The following is a 27,874-nucleotide window of genomic DNA, read 5'->3' as shown; positions in this document are numbered from 1 at the left end:
TTATTTATTTTGGGGACAGAGAGAGACAGAGCATGAACGGGGGAGGGGCAGAGAGAGAGGGAGTCACAGAATCGGAAACAGGCTCCAGGCTCTGAGCCATCAGCCCAGAGCCTGACGCGGGGCTCGAACTCACGGACTGTGAGATCGTGACCTGGCTGAAGTCGGACGCTCAACCGACTGCGCCACCCAGGCGCCCCGTGTTTCCCCTTTTATGAGGACACCGGTCACACTGGATTAGGTCCCCCACAAATGGCCTCGCTTTAACTCGACCCCTGTAAAGACCCGCTCTCCAAATACAGTCACGTTCTGAGGTCTCGGGCGTTAGGACTCCGACATCTTTGCGGGAACAATGCAACCCACAGCAGACGACGGTCTGTGTGATCCAGAGCGGGGCACCCCAGACAGTCCGGTGAGCACAGGACGTCTGCGAGGCCACAAACACGGCGAGGGGAGGAAGAGGCAGCCTCACGGTAAGGAGGCCTCTTTCCCGGGGCGCCTGGTCATCCTTACACGGGGAGTAACAACCGTAGGGGAACCTGGAATCTCTTCAGCCTGATCAGGGCTTCAGGAAACGGGACTTCTGAAAGACGAGTGTCAACGTGACCGACCCCAGGTGGATCCCTCCATGAGTGCAGGCAGGAGGCCCAAGCCGTGATGGTACAAACACACGATTAAGGGGCCCTGCTTCAAAGTGAAACCAACACAGGGGAAACTGGGATTCCCAAAACGTTGTTTGAGCTTCTGGATCAAGCCATTCCTGAAGTTAACCCTACTCTCTCTTCAGTTACACCAGTCCCTTAACTCGCCCTGACAGACACAATGGCATAGGGCTGGGCTCCCCCAAAGACCTTCCTCAGCTACATCCACAGCCTCCTTCCTCTGTAGGAAAAAGGGAGCCACGTAAACTTCATTCCAGGGCCCGGGTTTGCCAAGACACCGGAGAGAAACAGACACTACCAAGACCCGAATGCCACGGCGGAAAGTGTGAGTTCCACAGCGGTTCCCGAAGACCCTGCCAAATGCACGTGCACTCCCTTTTCGCTTTTTGTTGGTCTCGTGGGCAAGCAGAGGGCCATTACCGCGCCGGCCGCGTGTGCCGATGGCCCCCCAGTGTCACACGTGCCCTGACAGGCCCAGCAGCACCGAAGGGATTGTCTGACTCTAACTGACACTAAGATTTCGCGCTTAACAGAGCCCATTCTATGTTGACTTGTCTGTTGAAAGAAAGAAAGAAAGAAAGAAAGAAAGAAAGAAAGAAAGAAAGAAAGAAAGAAAGAAAGAAAGAAAGAAAGAAAAGGAGGAAGGGAGGGAGGGAGGGAGGGAGGGAGGGAGGGAGGAAGGAAGGAAGGAAGGAAGGAAGGAAGGAAGGAAGGAAGGAAAGGAAGAAAGAAAAGAAAGAAAGAAAGAAAGAAAGAAAGAAAGAAAGAAAGAAAGAAAGGAAAGAAGGAAGGAAGGAAGGAAGGAAGGAAGGAAGGAAGGAAGGAAGGAAGGAAGGAAGGAAAGGAAGGAAGGAAGGAAGGAAGGAAGGAAGAAAGAAAGAAAGAAGAAAGAAAGAAAGAAAGAAAGAAAGAGGAATTTAAAATACATAATTACTTTAGTCATGAAGCATAATGACATTAAGAGCTGTTTTAACTAGACATTTCCACACAAACAACATTACGCGGAGACAGTCTGTCCTGCAGCCCTGACGGAAAGCGAGGCCCCAGAATCGGTGGGGCGGAGACGTCTGGGGACTGACCTGGGCTCAGTCCAGGGGCCGAGGAGCGGCCTGCAGCTCACAGGGTGCATCTCTGAGGCCATAGCGAACTGGGTTTCCCCAAACTTCATGAGTTTTGCCATTTCTGTGTCCAATTATTAACGCACTCTTTCTCCTTAAACAAGCACACACGTTTTATGGACATGAAGATATTGAAAAGGAAACTTCATGTTGCCACCGTGAAATCATTGGTTATGTGATAGTTAAATTTTTTCTAATGGGGAGTCTGGGTGGCTCAGTCGGTTGAGTGGCTGACCTCAGCTCAGGTCATGATCTCCCGGTTCATGAGTTCAAGCCCCGCGTCAGGCTCTGTGCTGACAGCTCGGAGCCTGGAGCCTGCTTTGGATATTCTCTCTCTCTTTCTCTCTCTCTCTCCCTCTCTCTCAGAAATAAACACTAAAAATTTTTTCAATCAAAACATAATAAAAATCTGTTTTCTAATACATAATCCTATTTTTTCGCAGTAAACATATGTCTGTACCTGGGTTTCGTCGGCCGCTTTTGTCTATTCCGTAACCTGCAGAACGCTCTGGAAATACTGCATTGGTGGATGGACTTAGGCACCGCCTTCACCAGCCTGACAGTCAGGGCCTGTCCTGAGCCTGTCCAGACAAAATTCTCCACCAAGGCAGGGAAGACAAAGTCGCGCTCTCTCTGAGCCACTCTCTGCTCTGAGAGCTCACGGCACCGAGGAAACAGGTCCTGCCCGCCAGCCCAGACGGAAGGAGCCACGTAAAAGAACAGATGCCGTGGGCCACGCTTCCAAGATACGGAGAGGTCATTTCCTTCCCGTGTCAACAGCTCGTGGTGTCTACAAATATTGACTGAACATCTATGACGTACAAAGTCAGGTGTTTGGACCACACACACGCACGCACCTCCCCCCTTTTTAAAATTTTAACTTTTCTATGAATGTTCTAGAGTCACGTGTACACAGGTGAGCGATGCTGCTAACCTTACACGTGGTTAGGGTAGCGGCTGGTTAACTGGCCATAAACGGTTCAATGTCAGCGGGTTGTTAAACACGAGCAAGCACCATCAGGCCCTCGGCGGGAGGCACGGGCCGCCCAGAGCCCCTTGCTTTCCAAGCCCACACGCAGTAAAACCGCTTACCGCCAACACCCGCGGCAAGAGCTGACGGGATGTTCACGCACGTGTTAGAGGGACCCCCTCGGCAAACAGCGGCAGGGGGACGGCGGTGGGTAAATACCCCAGACGCTCCTCCCTCGAGTGGGGTGGGTCCAGGGGGTGCCCCACCGTCTCCAGGACAGAGGAGCCCCGCTGGCCCCAGCGGACACCAGCTGGATGGCGTGCCCTTCCCTGCCTGGCCCCCCGCCACCTCCCGAAGTTTCCTGGCATCGCTTGGCAAACAGGCCACTTCGACTGGAATCCCCATGTTGGGTCTGCTCCGGGAGGATCGAGTCAAGACCCCATGGTACAGGGACACCATCGGATAACAAGTAGAAATGTTTAAAGAATGAGGCAGTGTGCTAAAATACTCCCGTGGAAAGATCCCTACCAAATATTCCGGAAACAGAAAGATACCAATCTGCAGAAAAACCCACATGGTTTTCTTTAAAGCACGTGCAAAGTTACGATAGACTTTCTGTGGCTACACGTGCACACGTCTGTCGAAAAGGGTCCAGGAGGGGCGCCTGGGTGGCGCAGTCGGTTAAGCGTCCGATTTCAGCCAGGTCACGATCTCGCGGTCTGTGAGTTCGAGCCCCGCGTCAGGCTCTGGGCTGATGGCTCGGAGCCCGGAGCCTGTTTCCGATTCTGTGTCTCCCTCTCTCTCTGCCCCTCCCCCGTTCATGCTCTGTCTCTCTCTGTCCCAAAAATAAATAAAAAACGTTGAAAAAAAAATTTTTTAAAAAAGAAAAGGGTCCAGGAGACCAAACTGTTGACAGTGGTTAGCTCGGTGCAAGGGAAGGTCAAAAGACACTTGAGGTTTTGCAAATCAGAAGTACCAGCGGACAGCTTGAGGAATGAAAAATCGATTGTGAAAGTTGCAGGACAGCGTCTGTAAGCACTTGAAACGCGTGCAGACCCCACTCCGCGTGCATACGCGCCCACAAACCAACACGCCGCGTCTGCGCGTGTGTTTGTGTCCACATGGGGGGGGGGGCCTGAAAACTCAGCAAAGGAAACACCCAATCCTTAGCGGTGCCGGCCAACCGGGTTTGGAATGGGAACGTTATACATGGGTTTCAGCTTTTGACCTTGCACGTCCCGGTGAGATGTGACCCCAACAAGTACCGCTGCCCCTGAAACGGGACAAAGGAGCGTGATTTCCAAGATGCTGTCATTACTCAAGCCTCTGGGGAAGCGTTATTGGTGACATCACTTCTCCAACTCGGTGTATACATAAACAGTTTAATGATTTATTGACACAGAGAGGCCCTGACCCCTGTCGCAGGGATGGGCACAGCTGTATTGAGAATAAGGATCATCACGATTTGGGTATAAAATGCTGCCCTCGGAGAGCTTACACCCCAGTGATCGCTAAGCTGTGTTTAAGGTCATTCCAATACCCTGTGGACCGAAGGACCTCTCAGCAAACCTCTTCCTCTAAGTCAAATACACAGCCGCCACTGAGACTCACTGGCTACACCTCCCGTTTTGAAAAGCCCTGAGGATCTATTTTCTAATTGCTCTCCCTTCATGGTGAAATAATTCAAACGTTCCATTCCCTTCCAAAGTGACAAGAAGAGCTAAATTTAAATGCAATAACTTAATGATGCATCTGCAATTCCAAGCAGCCAACAATCTATCAAAAAAAAAAAAAAAAAAAAGATCAGCCCATTCCAAATATAGGAAAGATTCACACACATGCGTATCACTCCCCTCTGTCGCTTTCAACCCCAGAACGACCAAAATAAAAAAACATCAAAAAAGTAATAAGCTCTCGAAATAACCCACCTGTTACCCCTCAGAGAGCAGAGTAACTTCTGAGTCCCATAATCCGTGTAGAATAAATGAACTTGACAAACTCACATGCCAGTAATAACCCCCATCACTCAGTTGAGACACATCCTCTACGAAAGTGTTCTTAATGACACAATTTGTCTCTTGAGGCCATGCAGATAAGTATCTCTCACTATAAATGATATCAGTTGAAGAAACAGACACCGTTATATTGATAATGATGAAAGAAAAGGTTGGGGAATGTTTTCTAGGCACATTCCCACATGCAAGGGCCCTGCATTCACTAACTGAATGACAAAATGTTTTTGGCTCTGTAGTAACGAGAACAAATGGTTACCAAGCACATACCCTGTATCCGAAACAGCAGAGTTTCACACACAGACTCTTTCTGCCTCCTGCCAGGAAAATGAACACATAAAATAGAAATCAGAGGACTGGGTGTGAACTTCAGTCTACTGAACACGTACCGGCTGGGTTCATTCCTACCACCATCATCACCAACCCCACCATGACTGCGATTTCCAACACCATCACCATCGCCACCATCATCACCACCATCATCACCACCATCACATCACCACCATCATCATCACCAACATCATCACCATCATCATCATCACCATCACCATCATCACCATCATCACCATCATCACCAACATTTTCATCATCATCATCACCATCATCATCACCATCACCATCAACACCGTTATCACCATCATCATCACCACCATCACCATCACCCCCATCATCACCATGTCCACCATCACCACCACCCCTACCATCCTGTTTACTGGAATATGAGACCCAGACCCACTTTTTTTATCAGGACCAACCCCAATACAAAGCCTACCCAGCTCACGTACGATTCACCTGGTTCACCCTCTGCTTCGTGCTCAAGATGCGTGACTAACACCCACAGCGACCAGTGCCCGGACAGCCACTTGCAGCACGGAAGCCTTTTGCAGAAAGAACCAGCTGTTATTCTTACCGCCCCAAATCATCTCACGATGACACGACGTGAATTACTGCCTGGTGTTTAGATCATGCCTCCACATGGGAACAACGAAGAAAAGAATGAGCAAGCCAGCCCAGATTTTTCTCCTGAACTCTGGACCTGGCCATCTGCTCGTTTCCCCGTGTTTAGGTGTAACCCAAGCCCAAAGCTGAGCCTCGGTGCAACACTGAATCCGAATCTGACCCGTACACATGCTTCTTTTTCAGTCTTTCTCATCTGAGGAAATGGGACTCCCCCCTCTGCTGTGTTGTCTCCACTCGAAATCCGAAAGCCGTGCTCGTCACCGCTTCTCACGCCTCTTCCTTTCCAGCCCAACACAACGGCGGGCCGCCCCTGCTGCCCCAATCCATCTAGAAGCTCTGCAGTGTCCCTCACCTCCGCCACTAACACCCTGGGCCAAGCCACCACTGCCCCCGTCTGGACCACACGGTAGCCTCCAGATGCTCCTTGCTTCCACGCTGCCTCCACCCCCACCCAGATCCGGTGTGACCCTTTGAGAAGGCAGATTTGAGTACGTCACTCTCTCCCTGAAATCTGTCACTGCCACCTGACCACTGCTCATGAGATGTGAACTCCATACCCAGAGCCCATAAGGTCACCGATGGGCTGCCCCTGCCACCTCTCCCCAGCCTGTGGCTGGATGACCACTTTTCACGCATACAGCGCTTCCGTGCCTCTGGGCCTCTGCACTGCTGTTCCCTGGTGAGACCGCTAACCTCCACGAAGGTACAGACGTTTGCTTTGCTCGGCATTCGGCCCTCCCCAACTAACCGACATATCGCTGGCGTTGATAAACACGTCTTGAATAGACCATTAAACAAGGAAGCAACGGACACAGCTGCCGACTGGCACGGGGGGATAGAGCCTCAGCAGGAAGAAAGGACAACTCACCACAAAGTCCCCACCACTGGGCTCCTAGTCTCAGGACACGAAGTGGTAAATTCCCAAGCAGACCCTCCAAAGGCTGGGTCTTATCAGCTGTGTCTTCCGGACCCACAGGCTTCAGGAACGATGGGCCGTTTCTAAACTGTAAAAAAATAAAAATGACATTAAAATACAAATAAATAAATAAATAAATGTCCATGATCTTCCATCCCAAAAGGATGGCTTGTAAATTGGCTTTTCTGCCTCATTCAGACCCCTGTCTGCCAAAGATGCAGGGAAACTCAGGGAACACGCTGTCACTTTCCAGCCCGCAGCACTGAGGGCTAAGTAAGCGAGACTGAACACACAGCCTTCCCAGCCTGACACGTGGCTTCCCCTTCAACCAAAGGTCCTGGGGTAGAACAACACACAGCTACATGCACACCCTGACACAAAGCTTCCGTGAGGCTCTGAGTAAAACTCCAAGCTCCCCAAGGTGCCCAGAGAAATGGTGGCGAGGGCTAATCGTCCTCCTTGTGTAAGTGGGGCACAGATGGCAACGGGGCACAGAATGGAGACCACGAGCCATGCAGGCTTGCTCTAGACACATCCTTAATTATATAAACGTGACTGATGCCCTGTGGGTTAGGAGAAGTGTTACCAGAAGTCAAATTCATGAGTAAAAATCAGTATAAAAACCAACGAGCGCACTGCTTGTGTCAGACTCTCTACAAATTCCCATCTTTTTTTAAATTAATTTTTTTATTACATCTCTTTATTTTTGAGAAGCAGAGAGAGACAGAGTGTGACCAGGGGAGGGGCAGAGAGGGAGGGAGACACAGAATCCGAAGCGGGCTCCAGGCTCCGAGCTCTCAGCAAGGAGCCCAGCGCGGGGCTCGAACCCACGAACCGTGAGATCACGACCTGAGCCGAAGTCAGACACTCAACCGACTGCGCCACCCAGGCGCCCCTCTAGGAATTCCCATCTTACCACCAAATATTTAAAAATTGAAATTCTCATATTGCAGTAGACCTTCAATTGACATAAGCCATCAAAATATCAGAAGTTCTTTTACTTCTCTCTTGCTTTGTTAATAAGATGTTTTCAAACCTCCTAGAATCACAGAATAAAACGAGAGGTTGAATTATCTTAGGTTTTATCCAAAAGTATGTAAGTGTCCAGTGTTCAGAGTAACCGTATGGATGGGGGGAGAACACTTGGAAGTAATTTGGGCTTCAGCCTGCAATTTGGAACCGGAAAACAGTCTGTATGAGCAAAATTCAATTTATTTCAAAGTAGCAAGCATTTTCTAAGTACCTATCAAGTTCCTGGCCCTTGTTAGACCCCAAAGTAAATAAGATCGAGTCTTTCCAGGACCCACAGTCTGACAGCAGAGGCTGGAACATGCATGTATAACTTTATTCAAGCTAGACCTTAATAAGATTTAGGATGATGTGCAGACGAGATACGAGGGGAAGATGTCTAGACAGGAGATTGGAGTCTTATTTCCTGAGGCAGCTAATGAGACAGTCAGGACACAGAGGCAGCAGGTAGGGCTCAGAGCAGTGAAGCACGATAATGAGCATCTGCTTGTGTAGACCCTTCCCCAGCCCACATGCATAGTGCAGGTGGTTGGACATACCCCCCCCCCCCCGCCCCACGACCCTCAAACTTGGCAGGAGACTGGAAATTTCATTTTGGTAGGAAATAATCACAAGCAAAAACCTTCATACGACAACATTAGGAACATCCACCACAAAATGCTCAGTTCCCTGCAATTAGTGGCGAGTAAGCCTACCACAAAGAAGCCCCGCTGGCGTCCCCCAAGCCATCAAGACCTTCCTGCTAAACCAAATACCAACCAAAGATTACTCACTACATTACAAAACCTCCAATATGGAAGATTATAATCAACGTGTACAAGAATAAAACCCAGAAGAAGGAAATGGTGCAGGCAACCAAACGAAGCTTTACAAACAGAAAGAGAACAAGATGCCATGGAAAGGGCAGTGAAGGATAAAAAGGGTTCTTGCAGATGAAAAAAGATGGTTGCTAAAACGGAATTTAACTTAAATGGGAGATGTGGAAGATAAGGTCTCACACCAAAGAGCATCATGAGATTTGAGAAGATAAATGATAAAGCAAAGATCTTAAATACGAGGGGAGAGAGAAAGAGAGAGACAGAGAGAGAGAGAGAGAGAGACAGAGAGAGAGAGACAGAGAGAGATGAAATTTTTAAAAGGAACCAAAAATAGGTTAGGGCATCAAACTTCTCAGCAGCAATCTTGGAAGCCAGCAGGATGCCTTTAAAAGTCTGATTGAATATCATTTCCAATTTAAGATTCTTTTTTTTTTTAAGAGAGAGAGAGAGAGCATGAGCAGGGGAGAGGGGCAAAGAGACAGGGAGAGAGAAGCAGTTGATCAAGTGGGAGGGGAAAGGAGATATTGCCATATATGTAAAGGATCATAAAATGTACTTCCAATGTGTTCTTTCTTAGGAAATTACTAGAGGATATGCTGCAGTAAAATAAGTGGGGAAAACCTAAAAGAAAAAGCCATAGAATCTGAGAAACAGTAGATCCTACTGAAGTGACAAAGAGAAACTCCAGGGTGACAGTTGAGTCTCAGAGCTTGAGTAATCAGTTTGGAGCAAGTAGACAGAGGTTTTTTACAAGTAAAGTATCATGTGAAAAAGGAGAGTTGAAAACACTTTTTGATATGTCAAAGAACTGGGAAAGAATTTTCAGTATGTGGATTACAAATGGCACCATTAAAAATGAGGCAATTAATAACTCCAGGAAAAGCAAAAAGCTACACAAGGAAAGAAATGTAATCACAGTCACTAATTGGTCCTAGTTAACAATATATATAGGGGCACCTGGGTGGTCCAGTTAGTTAAGTGTCCAACTCTTGATTTCAGCTTGGGTCATGATCTTATCATTCATGGGATGGAACCCTGAGTCAGGCTCTGCGCTGAGCACAGAGCCTGCTTGGGATTATCTCTCTCTCTCCATCTCTCTCTGCCCCTCCCCTGCTCATGTTATCTCCCTTTCTCTCTCTCTCTCCCTTTTTCAAAATAAATAAACTTAAAAAAAAATAAACTCTCATTAAGAAAAAACAAACTATATATGTGTGTGTGTGTGTATATATATATATATGTATGTATATATATGTATATGTATATATATGTATATGTATATATGTATATACATACACACACACACATATATATATGTATATACACATACATAATAACAATGTAAACACTCATTATTGGCTTAACTAAAGTAGCAATGTAACTGTATGTGTATGTTGTGGGTGGGGTCTAAAAGAACTAAACCCTCATCTACCACAGGACTTCTGAACCTCAGCACTATAGATATTTGGGACTAGATAATGCTTTAGTGGGGGCATCCTGAGCATTGTGGGATGTTTAGCAGCATCCCTGGCCTCCACCCACCAGATGTCAGTAGCATAACCCCCACCTCCAAGTTGTGACAAATAAAAATATCTCAGCCATGACCTCTGGGGGAAAAATCCCCCCTGCTTGCGAACCACTTATCTACCATAACAGAAAGTGCTACTTTTGACTTATGAAAATTGATGTCAACAATAGCAGAGGAGGCATATTATTTAGGAATACTGAAGTAATTTAAAGAAAAAAATTAATGCAAGTATTAAAAAGAGAGTGAAGGGGGGTGTGCCTGAGTGGCTCATTCAGTTAAGCATCCGACTTCGGCTCAGGTCATGATCTCACAGTTTGTGGGTTTGAGCCCCACGTCAGGCTCTGTGCTGACGGCTCCGAGCCTGGAGCCTGCTTCGGATTCTGTGTCTCCCTCTGTCTCTGCTCCTCCCCCGCTCATGCTCTGTCTCACTCTTTTTCAAAAATAAATAAACATTTTTTTTTTAATTGTTAAAGAAGGAAAAGGAGAGTGAAGGAACCGGGCAACGAACAGGTGACAAAGTGGGAAATTTGGCCAGCATTAACTTTTTAAATTGTGTGTATGCACTTTAAATTTTAACATGCAGTTGAAGCTACAAAGCAAACAAACGAACAAACAAACAAAAACCGGCAAGCTTACGCCTACTTTGGGACGTCACTGAAGTCTTTGTGTAAGGAAACCTTATACTCTTACATGAACTTACTCGATATGCTTATGTCTTTTCTCTAAATTACCTGAAACGCATTTATCAAATAACGTCTTTTTATAAAATATCGAGACATCTTCTAACATCAGTTGATGTAACATTTTTGATCCACCAACTACACTGTGGGAATGAAGAAGCCATGAGAGCGTAGGGGGGTCTCGGCACACAAGCAGATGGAACAAGTGGAAAGTGAGTCAAGGCACAGAGGCCTCCCGTGGGAGCCCCCCACCCCCCGGCCGAAGAACCCTACACACGTGTGACTGCCTCCTTCTGACACGAATCCCCCGCGGCCTTACGGCCACCCACCCACACCCTGTCTTGTCCCTCTAGGGAATCGTGTTCTCTCGGGGAAATAGTTAAGGATGGCGTTTAAAAAAAAGAATGCGGACAAGTGTGATAACTTGCAACTTATGAAAAATATTTCCTAATTCCATAAAAAAGAAACACATTTTTAGGTGGGACAGTAGCCCTCACCCTCTCTCAGCATTTAGTGAATTTCGGTGCTCTTAGCGGAGACCGAGTCCGTCCTCCTCTTTTTCTCCGTTCGTCTTTCTGGGCCCGGGGGCTCCGTTGCTTTAACCGCCCTCCACCCGTCGCTCTCTGGCCCTCCTCCGGAGCCCCCCCCCCCCGTCAAAGGGACCGGGGAGCTCCCCCCCGCATCTGAGCAGCCTGACCGGAGAACGCGTTCATGGTCCCAAAGCATAAAGAACCCCCCTCTCCGGTTACACGTGAAGTATGATTATTATTAATTCAAAAGTGGTCCAGCAAGATGATGCCTTTGAGGGACCGTGCGTGACCGATGCTAGGGACTCTGAAGGAAAACTGAACGGAGGGTTCAACCGTCACATCGTACAAAGTTTTAATGAACAGCGCTGTTTGGGCAGAGTGGTAAAGAAAGGCAATGATGTTACTGATGCACCCTGGGCCGCAGGCTCAGACACGCTCCTCACGGAGCACAAAATAAACCCTTGTGCCGCGAGGGAAGATCCAGCTTGTGCTATAGAACGTTAGGAATAAACTCAGTTCGCATCAACCATTTCCTACGAGGCTCTCCCTACGTGGAACAGTTGAAAAGGAATTCGGCACACATGGGCTTAGTGACACGTTCACAGTTATTATTTTGACAAATGTTGGACATCTACACACTGAAAATGCCACAACGGTGTCCATCATCATCACCTAAGGGTTTCACGGCGCCAGCTAAACCTGGTCTCATTGGCTGGGCTTAAAGAATTGGAAAACACTGCCCCGAGATCTTATGCGAAGCCAGAGTGAAAACTGTCACTGGAGACATCATAACTTTGAAAACGTGCTGTTTTGAACGTCGATTATGGGGTGGTTAACCGGGCAAAAAGCGAACTCGGTTTCGAGGGGCACAGGCTTCCGGAGGGAGCGAGGTTGAGCCCGGGGGAGGAGGGAGGCGCCCAAGCCTGTGGCAAGGGAACCTCGCTCTGTGCTCTGTCCTGCTCCGCTCCCTCAGGGGAGTGACCCTTGGAGCAGAGACTCCTTCCGGACCTGAAATCGGGCCGGGACAGGTTTGGAACAAAGCCCCCGCAGGGAACAGCGGCCATCTGAGCCACCCTTCAGACCCAGCAGCTCTCAGGCCGGGACTCTGTCACACAGTCCGAGGCCTCGCAGTGCGTGAGGACACTTGTCCGTTCTCCAGCCGGCTGCCTCCAGGAGGCTGGCTTCCCTGCCTCGCTGTCTAAGCCGTGTCTCGCAAACCCCTCAGATTCTCCACTCCCCCCGCCCCCAGCCCAACGGCGGTACTCACAAGACGCCGGGGACGGACGCTCGAGCGGGTCAGATGCCGTAGCTGGGGCCACCCACACGGAGACGCCACCAGCCTCTACCCCCCCGGATGCCAGCCCCTCGGCACCTCCGAGGCTTGGGCTCGCCGTGAAGCTGGAAGGCTATTACTTATTCATGGGCTGCCCGAGCCGGCCAGGAACTGCTTTGTGTCAGCTGAATAGGACGGTAATTCAATCTCCAAATGGGACCTGTTCAGCACAGGGCCTATCTGTCATAATGAGTCACGCAGATAAAAAGAACACGGCTTTCGGAGCCACCGGTGAAAGTTATGTTCTGACAGCAGGTAGTGTTAGAGGGCACCACGTTCTCTGCCTCGACGTCTCCCCCCGAGTCCCCCCCACCCCGAACACTCCCCGTGAGACACGTGACAGAGAGGGAATCACCTACGGGGTGTACCGTCGAGGGAAGGAGCAAGGGGGCCGCACAGGCGCCCCGCTCCCATGCCAGAAGCGGGCACGTCTGGAGAGACAGAAGGCGGAGACGCTGGGGAATCGGCAAGAAAAAACTCTGGGACGAGGACGCCAGAGGAAAGGGTCCAGCCCTGCCCAGGGTTTATGTGGTTCAGGGCTTCAAGGGCGAGATCACGGTAACAGCGGGGGCTAGGGCCCCAGGAAATGATGGTGCTAACTAAGCCCTCGACTCCAAAGAAGGGCCTGAGAACCAGGCCGGGAGGGGGGCCGGCGGCTCTGGCTCCCCACACATCCCACCTGGCGGAGGCTCCGGCCTCCTGGCAACATTTTCTCGCGATTATAAAACCTGCATTTCATCCGATGGCCTTGTCTCTCAGCCACGTGAAGCCTCATTGCTAACCATCCCCCGCTCTCTCCTCCGCTCAGCCCCTGCAACACGCCCCTTCCTCTCTTCGCTCCCTCACCCCTGCAGCTTGGACCCGGGAACCACACTCCCGCGGGTATATCCCCTGGTTCTCAGGCCCCAGCGGCCCAGAGGGTCCAGCACTGAGGCAGGCCAATCCGCTGACGTGCCACTGTCCCCCGGCTCCAGGGGGCGGGGGGCGCGCCGCTAATGTTCTGTGTTGTATTCTAAGCACCTGCACAGGGTCCAGACAGAGTAGCTCCTCAAACAATTGCGGAAATACCAAATGATTGAAGCCTGCAACATCACGTCCTTGGAATACGCATCAGTCAGGGTGGGCTGGGTTATGCTGTAGTAACAAATAACCCTCAAGTTTCCGTGGCCTGCAATGACGGGGCTCTATTTCTTACTCATCCTCTGTATCTGTGGGGCATCGGCTGTGGCTCTGCTCACTCCATTCTCACTCTGGGCCCCAGACTGACGGAGCCAGAAATAGAAAATAGGACAGAGTTTGGAGCGGTATAAATAAAACTCCCACAGCACACAGACATCGGAGTTCTGCACTGGGATGTTCCGCTGAACGAAGCTTCCCATTTTGCCCACCCCGTTCCTTTCCTGTCCTCAGGCCCTGGTGCCGACATCACTTCTCCAAGGAGGCTGTGCCCACCCCTACCCTCACCACTTTAAAATGCTCATCATCAGATGCCCATTAGAAAGCGAGGTCTCTGAGGGCAGGGCTCCCATCCGTCTCACTGCCCGCTGTGCCCCCAGGGACAGAGGAAATGCTCCATAAACATTTGTCCAATAAAAGGATGAATGAATAAAATAGCATTTTATGGGGCACCTGGGTGGCTCAGTCAGTTAAGTGTCCGACTCTTGATTTCAGCTCAGATCATGACCTCCTGGTTCGTGAGTTTGAGCCCCACATCAGGCTCTGTGCTGACATCTCAGAGCCTGGAGCTTGTTATGGATTCTGTGTCTCCCTCTCTCTCTGCCCCTCCCCCACTCGTGCTCTGTCTCTCTCTGTCTCAAAAATAAGTAAGAAAAAAAATTTTTTTAATCATAAAATGAGCACGTTCAAGAAGCAGTCCCACCAAACGTGAAGTACTATGATATAATCCCTGCTCTGAGATCACGTAGTAACACAATTATAACAGAAGCTTTGGGGCTCAGATAAGGAATCCTGAAATTAACGACAATGAGGATTTGTCAAAGTCTTCTCTGCACTCTTTGCTGGGAGAAAACATTTATAACACTTGATCAGAACCAATTCTCACGAATAACAGAGCAAACCCCGCAAAGAGATCTGTGTCTGTTCTCGTATTCACGGTCTATCCCGCAAACTTCCCACCCAGACCGGGGCCTCTCAGTGCACAGCTCACGAGAAGGGGGAGAATGAGCATAAACATGATCAGTGCCCTGTGTCACGTCAGCTCTACTGACTCTGGCTATTAGTATTTCCTGAAAATGTTTTGATTATCTGGTGAATCTGGCTAATGTGTTAGCATGGGATGGACAGGTTGAGAAAACCGAGTCTGTGGTAAGAAAACGACCATAGGTTACGATGACCCCTGAAATGTACCCCTGCCTTCCTTGGTAAAACGACCTAACCCGTGTCTATTTGCTACAAGATGGCATTTGATGAGTAACGTGCAAGTTATTCACCTTGTGTCTAGGAGCATAGACACCCCAGCGACTCCCCCTCCTGGTTTCTCCAAGGTCTCCCTGGATCCGTACTTATGAATTGCCCACTTGGGAAAATCCCCACTGGTCCGGATCTGCTGAAAAGTACCTTCACAAGCAGCCAAGGAGCCTTCCAGGAGGCGGACAGATAAACAGACTGGGGTCCACCAGACGGTGGAATCTCATTCAGCACCGAGATGAGCCGTCAACCATGAGGGATGAGCACAGGGGATTTGGGGGCGCTGAGCCACTTTCTCGACACTGTGATGGAGGATACATGTCATTATACATTTGTCCAACCCCCCAGAATGGATAACACTGAGTGAGCCCTACTTAGCAACAATGTGTCAACAGTGGCTCATCAATTGTAGCAAATGCACTCAGGTCCCACCAGCTGTGAGCAGTGGGGAAACCCTGCGGGGAAGGGACACGAATCACATGGGGAGTCTCACTCTCTCATCAACTTTTCTGTAACTCTAAAACTTGTCTTGTTAAAAAAGGAATTTTTAGAAACCGGACCCCAGGGGCCCCTGGGTGGCTCAGTCAGTTCCGGCTCTTGGTTTCGGTTCAGGTCCTGATCTCACAGTTCGTGGGTTTGAGCCCCACGTCTGGCTCTGAGCTGACAGCACGCAGCCTGCTTGGGATCCCCTCTCTCTCTCCCTCTGTACCTCGTCCCTCTCCCCTGCTCACGTGTGCACGTGCACTCTCTCAAAAATAAACATTTAAAAAGTAAATTAAGTTAAAAAGCTAAAACTGACCCCAAAGTACCCCACCACCTTCACTGCTATCCTTGTGTAGACAACACGCATCTACACCACCTAGGGTCCGGGGGGTCCGTGGATTTCTTCCCCTTTGCCACGTTGAGCTTGTCGGGACCTGCTGGCTGGGACCCGCTGTCTGAAGGCAGGAGTGTGGGATGACCGTGCTCATGGCCACCTCCCCAGCCCCCAGAGAGGCAGCCGGCCCCCAGACAGGGCGTCCTAACCAGCTGTCACATAAAAGACATTCATTCTCTCGTATTTCCGCTTGGCCATGAATGACAGAACATTAACAAGTGAAAATTGAAAGCCGAGCTCAAAAACCTCCCCCAGGAAGAGTAGTGAGGTCTGCTAAGTCCTCCAGAGACGCAAGTCAATAAAAGAAATTCTAGAGAGCCGGAGACATGCAGACGGCTCTATAAATTAGTGGTGTGCGAGGGGGCCTCTGCGGCCAGCGTTTCTGCCCCGGGTTCGAGGCCGTGTGCCCACCTTGCTCGCTCTGTCCCTGATGCCCATTGGTCTGAATGGTTAACCCCACCGTGAGCACCTGCTGTTTCTGTGGGCTGATCACACCCCCCCGTGCTGCCCCCGTCGTGCGGGCTTTCTCACGGTTTCTCCCAGATCCTAACCTCTCAGCCGCGAGGGAAGAGGGGGCAGGAACCGCCATCCGAAACCTCACCGTCGCCCAGAGACAAAGGCTCTGAGGGGCAAGACAGCAGGCCCCCCACACCCCGGGGACTGCGTGTACCAGCGATCAGGGCCCCGGGGCGGGGCCTTGCCTCGAATTAAACACATTTACTGTTCACGAGCAATCTCACCTGAGTAATCACCTTCCGTGAAAACCGATTTTGCTCTCGCTAAAGGCCCCAGACGAGCCACCCGTGGAAACCTCGGTCACGGACGCGGCCTTCCTTCAGCCTTGCCGCGTCTTTATCTCCAAACCGAACTTTAAAGTATGGAGTGACTTTCTAAAACGAAATTGCTTCTGGAATTCACTGTCTGTGTGTTAATTACTAATTACTGGCATTAACAGCAGCCGTGCTCCAAGCATCTGACGCGGAGCGTCGGCTGGATCCCGGAAGCCCCCGACCCGTGAGGAAGCCCCCCCCCCCCCCCCCCCCCCCCCCCCCCCCCCCCCCCCCCCCCCCCCCCCCCCCCCCCCCCGCCACCGCTGTGGAAGCCACTCCCCCGGCGCGTCCCACAGCCTGGGGGGCGAGGGGTCCGGGTTCGAGGCCGCGGCCTGGAGGTTCAGCACCGCCCTGAACGCCAGATGGTCCGTGGAGACCGACGGAAAAGGGTATCACGCCCACGGCCAGTGTCTTCAGGGAAAAATCAAATTTCCTTTCCGATACGTGAGAAATACCCGCATGGGCCCTGGGAACCGCTACCCTGAGAACATTCCGGACCAGCTCGCGGGAACGTGGCGAGCAGGGGTGGGGAAACGCCCCCTGGGGCTGTGGCCCCTCCAGGCCTCAGAGGTGCTGCCACAAGCTGGAAAGACCCTCGGTGTTAACCGGCTGCAGCACGGCCCTCGTGGTTTGTCCCGAGCCACGGAAAGATGCCGCGTCATCAGTACAGGATCACAGAGCGGGTCAAGCAGTCCCCCTTCCCGCTCTGTGGTCTGCCGTGTCCGACAGAAAGCTAAGTCATCAGCCAGATCAGGCCTCGCGGCCCGCGCCTCGGGGACAGGCCTCCCAGGGGCTGAGGACGCTTCCTCCCGACAGACGACTTCCCGACCTCACGCCACCTCGTGTTTGGCCCGGACCCCGGCCGCCTCTCCTTCCCTCCGCACCGCGATTGCGGCCCTCAGCTCTTCTCGTGGGCTGGGAGGCGCCCATTAGCGCCTGGGAATTCACTGGAGCATAAAACAGAAAAACAAACTGGGCTCTGTTGGTCCTGGAGTCGTGGGGAACAAAGAGGGTGGCCCTGCTGGGGGAGCACTGGAAAATGAGTCACGCGTGAGGACGCTCACTCGGCGTGCTAGCTCCATGGCGGGGAGGGAGCCTCCCAGGAGCCCCGGGGGGAGCGGTCCGCACAGCGAGGGTCGTTCGGAGGGGCCGCACCAGACCCGGGCCCTCCCACCACCACGGCTGACGACTCTGGCAGCGGCCAGCGTTCCCCGGGCCCGTTCCCATCAGGGCACACGCGCTGCTCTGTTCTCGTCCCCACGGCTGAGGCACCGAGGCTCTCGGACAGAGCAGAGCCCAGAGTCGGAGCCGCGTCTGACCACTGCACCCCACAGCCCCCACCTTGGTGCCCCGGCAACGGCCGAGCCCGACGCCATGGAGTTTCCCCGTTTGCCTCCAGGACTCCGACGGCTCTCGGTCTCGCGTCGCACCGTCCCGCGCATTTTGAGTCGGTCTTGACACGTGGGATCTGGTTTTGCCAACATCTGTGGAAGGAAGGGCTGCCCCTCCCCCATCGCGTAGCCCGGGCCCCCTCGTCAAAGACCAGCCGGCCGTGCGTGCGTGCCTTCATGTCTGGACCCTGCCTGTGTCCGCCGTGCAGGGTGAGTGAGTCCCGGAGGCCTGCTGCGGACACAGTGCCCCTGGGGGGGACGACTGAGCTGTGCGCTAGAAATTTTGTTCAGACAGTAGATCTCATGTTTGGTGTTGTTACAGTGAAAGAAACGTGTTGTAAATAAATTAAAAATAAAGTCTGATCGTAAGAGAGAAGATGCCCCCCTGTCCAGGTGCCCCAAGGGAGCCCTGAACTTCAGGGAGGCCCTTGCTCTGCCCGGAGCTCTGAGGTCAGTCCTGGGAGCCAGACTGTCCCTGGGCGAATGGTGACATGTGTCTCTTTAACAGCCAACATCAGCTGACATCGACAGACATGTTCTGAGTGCCAGGCCCCACTGAACACGTTTACTCCTGGGGGCGACAGCCTAACGAGTGAGTCCTGTGATCATGGCCATTTTTTGGCCTTGCTGGAGACCACACGGCTGAGCCCGGCAGCCTCCCTCGGCCGGACGGTGCTGGGACCACCACGGGAGCCACGCAGCCTCCCCCTGCGGGTGGGGGGCCGGCAGGAAGCCAGCAGCCTCCTCAGAGGACCACCACTGACGTTCGCAGACCCTGCTCAACCTCACACATCCACAGCCCTCGCCTGACCCTCGCTTCTGAGTGTGAGGCGTGGACCAGATCCACCCCCAAATCCCCCGTTCTCTAGACCTCTGTGACCTGCACGCCTGTGGACCGACCGGTGGTCTTGAAGATGAAGCGGTCCCCCGGTGGCCGCCTGCTGCCGGGCACCAACCTCGTGCTCCGAGAGGACGGCCGAGCTCCTGCCTGGGCGCTCGACCACGTGGGATTTGTGGCGCCCACGCTCTCACTGGCCACGGCCACAGAGGCCACAGCAGCACCTCCCCAAAGGCCGTGAGGGCCACGCGGCTGGTGTGAACACGAAGCAAGGGCCCGGGCAGCCGGCAGACAATGATGGAGCCCGTGGGAACGGTCACAGTGCACAACAAGGAAGCCCGGGGACCGTCCCACGAGCTGCGCGGAAGAAAGCGGGTCTCTACCGAAATCGTCTCACAGATGGGAAACCACACCCCTTAAACGTGGACGGAAGGAGAGCCCGCCCAGGTCACATCCTGGAAGTGGATGTCTGCTGCCCTCCACACTCAGGTGCTCGGCCCCAGACTGATGGAACCCACAGCGGGAACCCTCCCGAGGTCACACTCCGGTGGGCAAGATGGAGACAACAAATATTCCCACAAACAGGACCATGCCAGCTCGCACATGCACTGGGAGGAAAATAGCGTAAGAGGGTATGAGAGGAAGGGGTGGGGTGGGCAGGGCAGGCCTCTTGGAGGAGGTGTCCCATGACGAAGGCTGAAGTGATGAGTGAGGAGCAGTTGGCTGAAGGGGGGGGGGGTGGGCAGGGCAGGCCTCTTGGAGGAGGTGTCCCGTGATGAAGGCTGAAGTGACGAGTGAGGAGCAGTTGGCTGAGACACAGAGAGAGAGTCCCAGGCAGAGAGCACAGCATGTGCAAAGGCCCTGAGGCAGACTCTCCCACTGAAGATTCCACCTCTCACTGCCAGAGGAGCTGGGCTGTGGGACTGAGGGGTCTGTTGCCTCCTCCTTTTAGACAAAGGAGAGGAAGTGCAGAGGCCGACTTCACTCTGAGGGCCTCTAAGTGGCTCAAAGTCCTTGCTCGGGATGGGAAATCCAAGAAGGCGGGGAGGAGAGGCCCCGTCCCTCCAATGCAGCCTCACAGCTGCCGGCGTCTGAGCTATGGGGCAGACACATGTAACCTCGGTGAGGAGGGCAGTAAACCCAGCCCTGGGTTGACACTGACCCAGATCCGCCCCTCGCCCTGCTCATCATCCAGTCCAGGAGGCTGAGCCGTCGGACAGGATCTCCGCACGTGGGGTGGGAAGATGAACAGTATCGCTTCCAAGGGGCCTTAACACCAAGCGCAAATTAATGTGTGCAAAGCGCCCCACCCGCACCCCACCTAACACCTGTGGGTGGCGCCCAGGAGTCACGGAAGGGACTTCCGCCCACGGACGGCCACGGTCAGCGCGCACAGAAAAGCGTTCGCCGAGGTGTGGGGGAAGCTGCCTGCACGTCTGGCCCGACGCAAACCCTGACTGACCCGCGGGTTGCAGGTTAGCCAGTAGAGCAGCTGACCTGGGACAGACTCTCCCGGGGGTGTGCCTGGGCCAGCTGCCAGCACGCGGGGGTGAAACCCGCAGGAGCGAGCCCGCTGTTGGCCAGGGGGGGCCTGGGATCTGCCGTGCTGGGGGCCCCACCCCACGGGACCAGGAGAGACCACACAGCAGCGGTTTGCTTCTCCCCCAGCCAGCCGGTCCACCGGCACACCACCCTCCTAGCCCACTTGTGTGACGGGGACAAGACGATAGGCAAGAATTAGGAATCCTGCAGCAGTATGTATGTTGTGGGGTCTCTGGCTCCACACCCCGAACTCACCGCTGCCTCCTCCGACACCGCAACGTGGTGGACCAAAAGTCTGTGTCCCTCCAAAATTCCTGTGTCGCAGTCCTAACCCCCAAGGTGGTGGTGTCACAAGGCGAGGCCTTTTGGGAAGTGACTGGGTGTGAGGGCGGGGCCTCGTGAACGGGGGATTTGTGCTTTTCTAAAAGACACTGCAGAGGGGCGCCTGGGGGGCTCAGTCGGTGGAGTGTCTGACTTGGGCTCAGGTCACGATCTCACGGTTCAGATTCAGGCCCCACGTCGGGCTCTGTGCTGACAGCTCGGAGCCTGGAGCTGCTTCGGATTCTGTGTCTCCCTCTCTCTGCCCCTCCCCTGCTCTGTCTCATGCTCTGTCTCTGTCTCAAGAATAAATAAACATTAAAAAAATTTTTTAAACATTAAATGGGGAGGGGCAGAGAGAGAGGCAGAGAGAGAATCCCAAGCAGGGTCCACCCACAGAGCCTGACGCGGGGCTCGAACTCATGAACTGTGAGATCGTGACCTGAGCTGAAATCAAGAGACGGACGCTTCACCGGCTGATGCCCCCTCCCAGGTGCCCTGGGCTCTAAACAAGGGGAGTGGGCATGAAAGGAGGGTTCAAAACAGAAACAGGCTCCAGGATGGAACAAGTCACTGGACAGTCACACAACTCGAACGCCCCGACCCGGGCCCGGGGCCTCCTGACTCTGGGGCCTGAGGGCAGCCCAGCCCAGGTGCTCCCACCCCCAGAAGAGTGAAATCGGGGTTTGCCAACAACACCCACTGCCACCTCCGGGTCTGGGGACAGGTCTTAGCCCTTGCGACTCTCACGGGACTCACGCCCGTGCACGCACACACACACACACACACACACACACACACACACACAGCTGTGTCTGTGTGGACCCGAGGGCACCGTCCACAGGCCGGCAGAAGTGAGCACAGAGTGCATACGTCACTAATCATTATGTCCTGAGTTTGGACACATGTTGCCTTTCTAACTTTTCTATAATAAGTAAAGACAGATATCACACTTTGTGTTCTCAAGGGTCTCAAGAGAAGAGTCGAGAAAGCACATTTCGTTCCCTCCATCAGGAGAGAGAACGGCTCCGTGCGAGGCACCCGGCCCGTTTATCACCAACGCCACAACAACGGGTGTTTGACCCAGAAAGGCCACTTCTGTAAGTTTATCTGGAAGGGTAATAATGGAGGTGCCGGCAGGACGCCTGGGGGTTCAGTTGGCAAAGCGTCCGACTTCGGCTCAGGTTGTGATCTCACGGTTCGTGGGTTCGAGCCCCGCGTCCGGCTCTGTGCTGACAGCTCAGAGCCTGGAGCTGCTTCAGATTCTGTGTCTCCCTCTCTCTCTGCCCCTGCCCCGCTCATGCTCTGTCTCTGTCTCTCAAAAAATAAGTAAACATTAAAAAAATAATTAATTTAAAAAATAACAATAACAGATGTGCCGGAATCTACACCTCTTGCAGAATGGGGTACGTCCTGTAGGCATTGTTTACAGAAAGAAAACAGATAAAGCATAACAGAGAGAACAGAACCAACCTAATACCCCCCCAAAACACAGTCAGCCTTTTAAACCACATTTCCCAACTATCTCCACAACACGAGATTCAAACTTACGAACACTGAATGTTACCCTTGACGGCTTTGATGGGATGTCTCTACGGGTGATTTAAGTTTCTTCTGAATTATTTCCTACGCTTTAAAATAATTTCCACGATGGGTAAACGTTACTCTACTCGTCAAGTGAAAACAGCCTAGAATTACCGTAATTACAAAGAGAAACAGAACGTGCGTGGTAATTTTTGCTGCTTAAAGAGTTAAACAGTGAGGACGCTGCACCTGTTTTTAACGCTGAGGGCACAGCAGTGTGGACCCCGTGGTTCTCCGTGGACGTACGGCCTCCTGGTTTTCCACCCGCACGGCGGCCGTGAGCTGTAGGCTGGCGGACGAGGGCGTAATGGGAGACAGACGGGGCTAAGGAAGCACCATGCCAGCTCCTGGCCCACGTCAGGCACTGAGTGTGGGGTGGGATGTCATGGGCGTTTATTTCTTACAAAACCGATCGATGCAGGTGCTCCCGGTTGAGTGCAGGTCCCCCCCGCCCCTCCCCAGGGCTGCAACTCAGGGGGCCAGGTCCCCGCCATCAGCTCCCCATCCCCAGGAGCCTGCAGGCGTCAGCACTCCCATCTCCTGGACCGGGAGGTACAGCCACCACGTCCCTCCTCTCAGCCCACGGGATCAGGGCTGCCGGGAAAGGAGCTCCCACCTGACAAGCAGCTTCCTGCCACCACCTGACGCCACGGAGAAAACGTCCACCCCCAGCGGTGGTTCCCCGTGGCGACCGGGAGTCCCTTCCACCCAGGGGAAACAAGGGGAGAGAGTGGTGCTCCCGTCCTGGTGGCACGAACGAGACGACGGCCTCGACGGGGAGGGTCTGAGGCCCAGCTGTCCGCCCCCCCCCCAGACGAGGAACAGGGGTCGTGGGAGCATGCCACGATTCCACGCGGGGGCTCCACAGCGGCAGGTGCAGCCGACCCCCCCCCCCCCCGCCCGCGCCACCGCTTGTGCCCCTGGGCTCGGGATGACCCAAAGTCGGGTACGGAGCAGGACCGAGTCAAAGCCCGTGCAGAGATGGGGCTGCACAGGAGCCAAGCATGTGGGCGGTGTGGGCAAACCCTCGGTGGGTGTGATCACCGGCTCGGGGAGACCGGGGGGCCGGGAGGGGAGACAGGCAGAAAAGAGCGTCTGCCCCTCTGCACCAGACGCGAGGGGCGGTTCCTGGCAAGCTGTCCCCGGGCTGTGTTTCACCCCTCCCGTGCTGCGTGCTCTCTGGGGCCATGTCGCGCCCGCCGCCCCCCACAGTTGCCGATTCCATCCTTAAACCCCCGCCCGCCCTGGGCACGTGGGAGCATCCCGCAGCCGCGTGTCGCCAGCTCACTGTCCGGGCTCCACACAGAACTGCCTTCGACGCCACCTCTGTGCTCTTTCTAGTGGACGCAGCCCTCTGCTAAGTGTGAGCATTTGCTCCCACGGAGACTGGCCCGGGCGGGGACCCGCCACCAGCACATTCAGACCCGTGCGCCCAAGTGCCCCCCCCCGCACCATCTTGGCACCCAAAATCCAAAGCATCGCTCTCTCAAACATCCACGCTAACAGCAACCCTTTGCCCAGGAAAGCCCAGAGTCACCCAGCTGTCTGAAGACCCCTCTCCCGCAGCCCAGGAACCCAGGGAGGGCTTGTTTTCTGAACCCATCACTGCTTTCTGGGGCACAGCATCGGGGGGGGGGGGTAGGGGGAGTGACGGGGAGAGATAGTTCCCTTCAAAACAAGCAATTTGCTGGGGCGCCTGGGTGGCGCAGTCGGTTAAGCGTCCGACTTCAGCCAGGTCACGATCTCGCGGTCCGTGAGTTCGAGCCCCGCGTCGGGCTCTGGGCTGATGGCTCGGAGCCTGGAGCCTGTTTCCGATTCTGTGTCTCCCTCTCTCTCTGCCCCTCCCCCGTTCATGCTCTGTCTCTCTCTGTCCCAAAAATAAATAAACGTTGAAAAAAAAATTAAAAAAAAAAAAAAAAACACAAGCAATTTGCTCCTGTAATTTATAATTCAGGCCTGCGCCCTAAAAGGAAATTGCCGTGAATAAATGCGAGCCTCCTGACCCTGCAGGAAAATATCAAAGAGATTTCAAGCAGTGTTTTCTTGAACAAAATTTACACAGCCTTGTTAAAAAAAAAAAAAAAATCCCCACCTGCTTTGTAAATGTCACAGGGCGGCTGCCAGGCAGAGGTTGGGAAGGTTGGGCGGAGCCCGGCTGCTTCTGAGAGCAGAGAGGAGTCCCCGCCTGGGTCTGGGCTGTGGCTCCAGCCCTGGCCTCTCACTTAGGAGTGTCACAGCCGAGTGGGGCTTTCTGGGGGGGGATCATTGCCTTCACGCGTCCCACAAAGACCTTCCGTGTACCTCCGCGTGGAGTGCCGCTGGGCGGGGCGCAGAGGGGTCGGTCACACTGGCTGCCCCAGGGGGGCCCCCAGGGCTCAGAAAGTCAGGCCCAAATGAAGGCATTGCTGGGGCAAAGTGCAAGACAGGGGGTGTGATGGTGGCCGCGGGCGACACCCAGTTCTCCGGGGACAGCCTGGAGCTGGGTCTCTCTCTGTCACAGACCCTCTGGGACCAGCGTGTGTGACGCGCCTCAGGCACCCCCACCCAAATCAGGCCCTGCAGGGAGACAGCACAGGCCTCCAGCTTACGTGAGGTTGGACAGGGGCCGTCTGGGAAAAACCCACGGCAGCCACCCACAGGCTCCCCACCCGCAACCCCGGGACCAGGAAGAAGGACCCAGAGGAGAAGGTGTGGCCTCTCTCATTGTCTTTAACAGAGATTATGATCTGCAGTCTCTGATGTTCCTTTGAAGGAGCTACCAATGTGCTGCTTTTTAAACGTCCCTTTCAGGGGCTCCTGGGTGGCTCAGTCCGTTGAGCGTCCGACTTTGGCTCAGGTCACGATCTCGCGGTCCGTGAGTTCGAGCCCCGCGTCAAGGCTCTGGGCTGATGGCTCAGAGCCTGGAGCCTGTTTCCGATTCTGTGTCTCCCTCTCTCTCTGCCCCTGCCCCGCTCATGCTCTGCCTCTCAATAATAAATAAAGCGTTAACAAATTTTAAATTAAACGTCCCTATCGGTATCTGTTTTACCTCGCTTCAAATACGCCCATGCTGAGAATATTCAAAATCAGAGAATGAAGAGCTGGTCATAAGCCAGACCGTATTTCGAACGCAGATGTATTTAGGAGCAGAGAGCGTTACCACGGGATGCCTAGCCCGAGGTGCTTGCTCTACTCCCCGTCCTCTACTACTGCACTGGACCCCCCAGCGCTTGAAAAGACCACACCAACGGCTCAAGAGACTTTGCCAGAGGAAGGAGCCGCGGTCCCGGGGGCGCAGGGGGGCCCGGTGAGGCCAGGCTGGGTGTGGGCACAGCCGGCACGGCGAGGGCTCGCCTTGTGCCTTCAGCCGCCCCCCCCCCCCCGCCCATCCCCCTTCAGCAAATTCTGCAACCTTCCGCCGGCCGCACCAGGTGCCAGCCAGATGCCTCCGGTTCTGAAACGCCACGCGGTCCCTGAGGCGTGACAAGCGTCTCGCTCGTGCGGGCGGGCGGGCGGGCATGGGAATTTTTTTATCTGCGTTGACGATATATTTCTAAGAGGCATGAAAACTCTCGCATCTTCTCCGCTCTGCCTTTGGAGAAAACGCGGCCCCTTTCAACTATGAAAAAAGGAGTCAACCTTTTGGAAAAAACAGACACAGGGAGGATCATGTTTCACTGAGTAAATTGACGAAAGGTCAAAAAGCTTGATCTTTACCACTGATGCACTCTGTCTGAAAGCTGAGCCGCCGTTTAAATATTTATGGGCAAGCGCTGTAAGGGCCCCTTTCGGTCGCCTAGTCCAATAGGGGCCAGGCTGCGACCATCTGACAGGAAGGAACCCAGTTCACCTCCCAGGAGGGTCTGTGCAGGGAGAGGCCCGCGTCCCTGCTTGGGAAGGTCCCTCTCGGGCACCCTGAGCTCGCGGCTTCCCACAGGAGGGAAGAGCATCGCGGACAGGAGGGAACACCACGACATTCTCCGCTCTGTCTGCCGGGACACCAGAAGCAGCGAGGCCCCAGCCACTGTGCTCACACCCAGCACCCAGGTCTTGGCGGCTAAACGTCGTTCTCCACCAGAGGAAACCAGGGCCCGTCACGAAGTGGCTAATTCTGGGACCGGGGCAGGGAAAGTAGCAGATGAGCCTCGAGCATCGTATTAGCCCAGAACTCTGAGCCTCACGGAGCGCCTGGACCTGGAGGGAGGCCCCCTCAGCCCTTTCCTCTGGGCTTTGAAATCCGCGACGGTAACACGTCTGACCGCTGAACAAAGCAACAGTCTATTAATCGATACTAACAAAAGTAAATATAAATATAAACATAAACATAAATATAAATATATAAATGGGGAGAAAGAGGAAAGCTTTTCCTCGAGGAGAAAAACCAACCAACAAGGATGGAAGGACTCACACAAATATCGCCACGTTGTAACTGTCGTAAGAGTAATTGATACAAATAACAGCAATCGAGGCTCAACCAGGCGGAGCTGGCCTCCGTGGACCTCCCCACAAGCTACTTGCCAATCACAAAGGGGACCTTGGCGATCTTATTGCAAAGAACTCAGTGGCGACCCCTCAGCCAAGTGACCTGTGCACACGCATCCTCCACGATGGGACAAACCCGCGGCCTGTGTTCGCGAGGACTGGCGCCCCAGGAGGCAACGTCACCCGAACGTCATTCCTGCCAGGACGCAAAACCTGAATGCGATTGCATCGGTGCTAAATTTCCTGAGCTTGAACCCACGAACCGTGAGATCATGACCCGAGCCCAAGTCGGACGCTTAACCGACTGAGCCACCCAGGCGTCCCTATACTAGAGGCTTTAAAACAAGCAGAAGTGAGGGCTCGGCAGGAGTGTGAGGGCAGGGGCATCCTGGACGGGAGGTCCGGCCATGGGGCTCCCGCGTCCGTCCCCACCAGCCGCAGGGCACTGCTGGCCACAAGCATCCCGCTCTTTAGTTGTCCTCACGTTCCAAGAGGCAGGACGACTTTTGTAAGAAGAGTTTGGATCTAAGATCCCAGAATATCGATCACACCCCATCGGCCCATCTCTGTTTCCCTGGTGCCTGCCTGGGCTCAGCCTGAGGCCTGCAGGGAAGAGGAAGGTCCTTGCATCAGGGACAGAGCCCCCCTCACACACACACTGGTTATCAGATGAAGGGGGAGGGGAGAAGGGAGAAGGGAAGGAGGGGAGGGAAGAGGGAGGGGAGGGAGAGGAAAGGGAGGGAAAGGAAGGGGAAGGAGGGGGGAGGGAAAAGGAGAGATGGGGAGGGAGAGGGAGGAAGGGGGGAGAGAAGGAGGAAGGAGGAAGGAGGAAGGGAGGGAGAGGGAGGGGAGGGAGGGAGGAGGGAGAAGGAGGGGAGGGCCAGGAAGGGGAGGGCCAGGAAGGGGAGAGGGGAGGAGGGAGAAGGGAGGGTCTTCCACAGGGTCTGTTTCCCACGAGTTTCACCCCACAGACCGCGTGTGGGGAGCTGCCCCGTGGCGCCCCAACCTCCAGACCTGTGGCGAGGAGGCTGTGTCTCCGACTGAGGGCCATCTGGG

The 27,874-nt window shown here is 53.9% G+C and overlaps 1 protein-coding gene across 2 annotated transcripts in view; it reads right to left on the bottom strand.

The window, feature by feature from the left end:
* Nucleotides 1–27,874, bottom strand: part of RIMBP2 (RIMS binding protein 2) — a 219,915-nt gene that overhangs the window by 164,847 nt on the left and 27,194 nt on the right. The window contains exon 2 of one of the 2 annotated variants that reach the window (XM_043557292.1): nt 6,588–6,723. The gene's annotated coding sequence lies outside the window, so the exon portion shown is untranslated. Of the gene's footprint in view, nt 1–6,587; nt 6,724–27,874 lie in introns of those variants that run through there. The other variant, XM_043557295.1, reaches the window with a different exon arrangement.

Source organism: Prionailurus bengalensis, chromosome D3 (assembly GCF_016509475.1).
Source record: "Prionailurus bengalensis isolate Pbe53 chromosome D3, Fcat_Pben_1.1_paternal_pri, whole genome shotgun sequence".
Lineage (NCBI taxonomy): Eukaryota > Metazoa > Chordata > Mammalia > Carnivora > Felidae > Prionailurus > Prionailurus bengalensis.
Note: the sequence above shows the minus strand (reverse complement) of the source record. Positions and strands in the feature narration are given on the sequence as shown.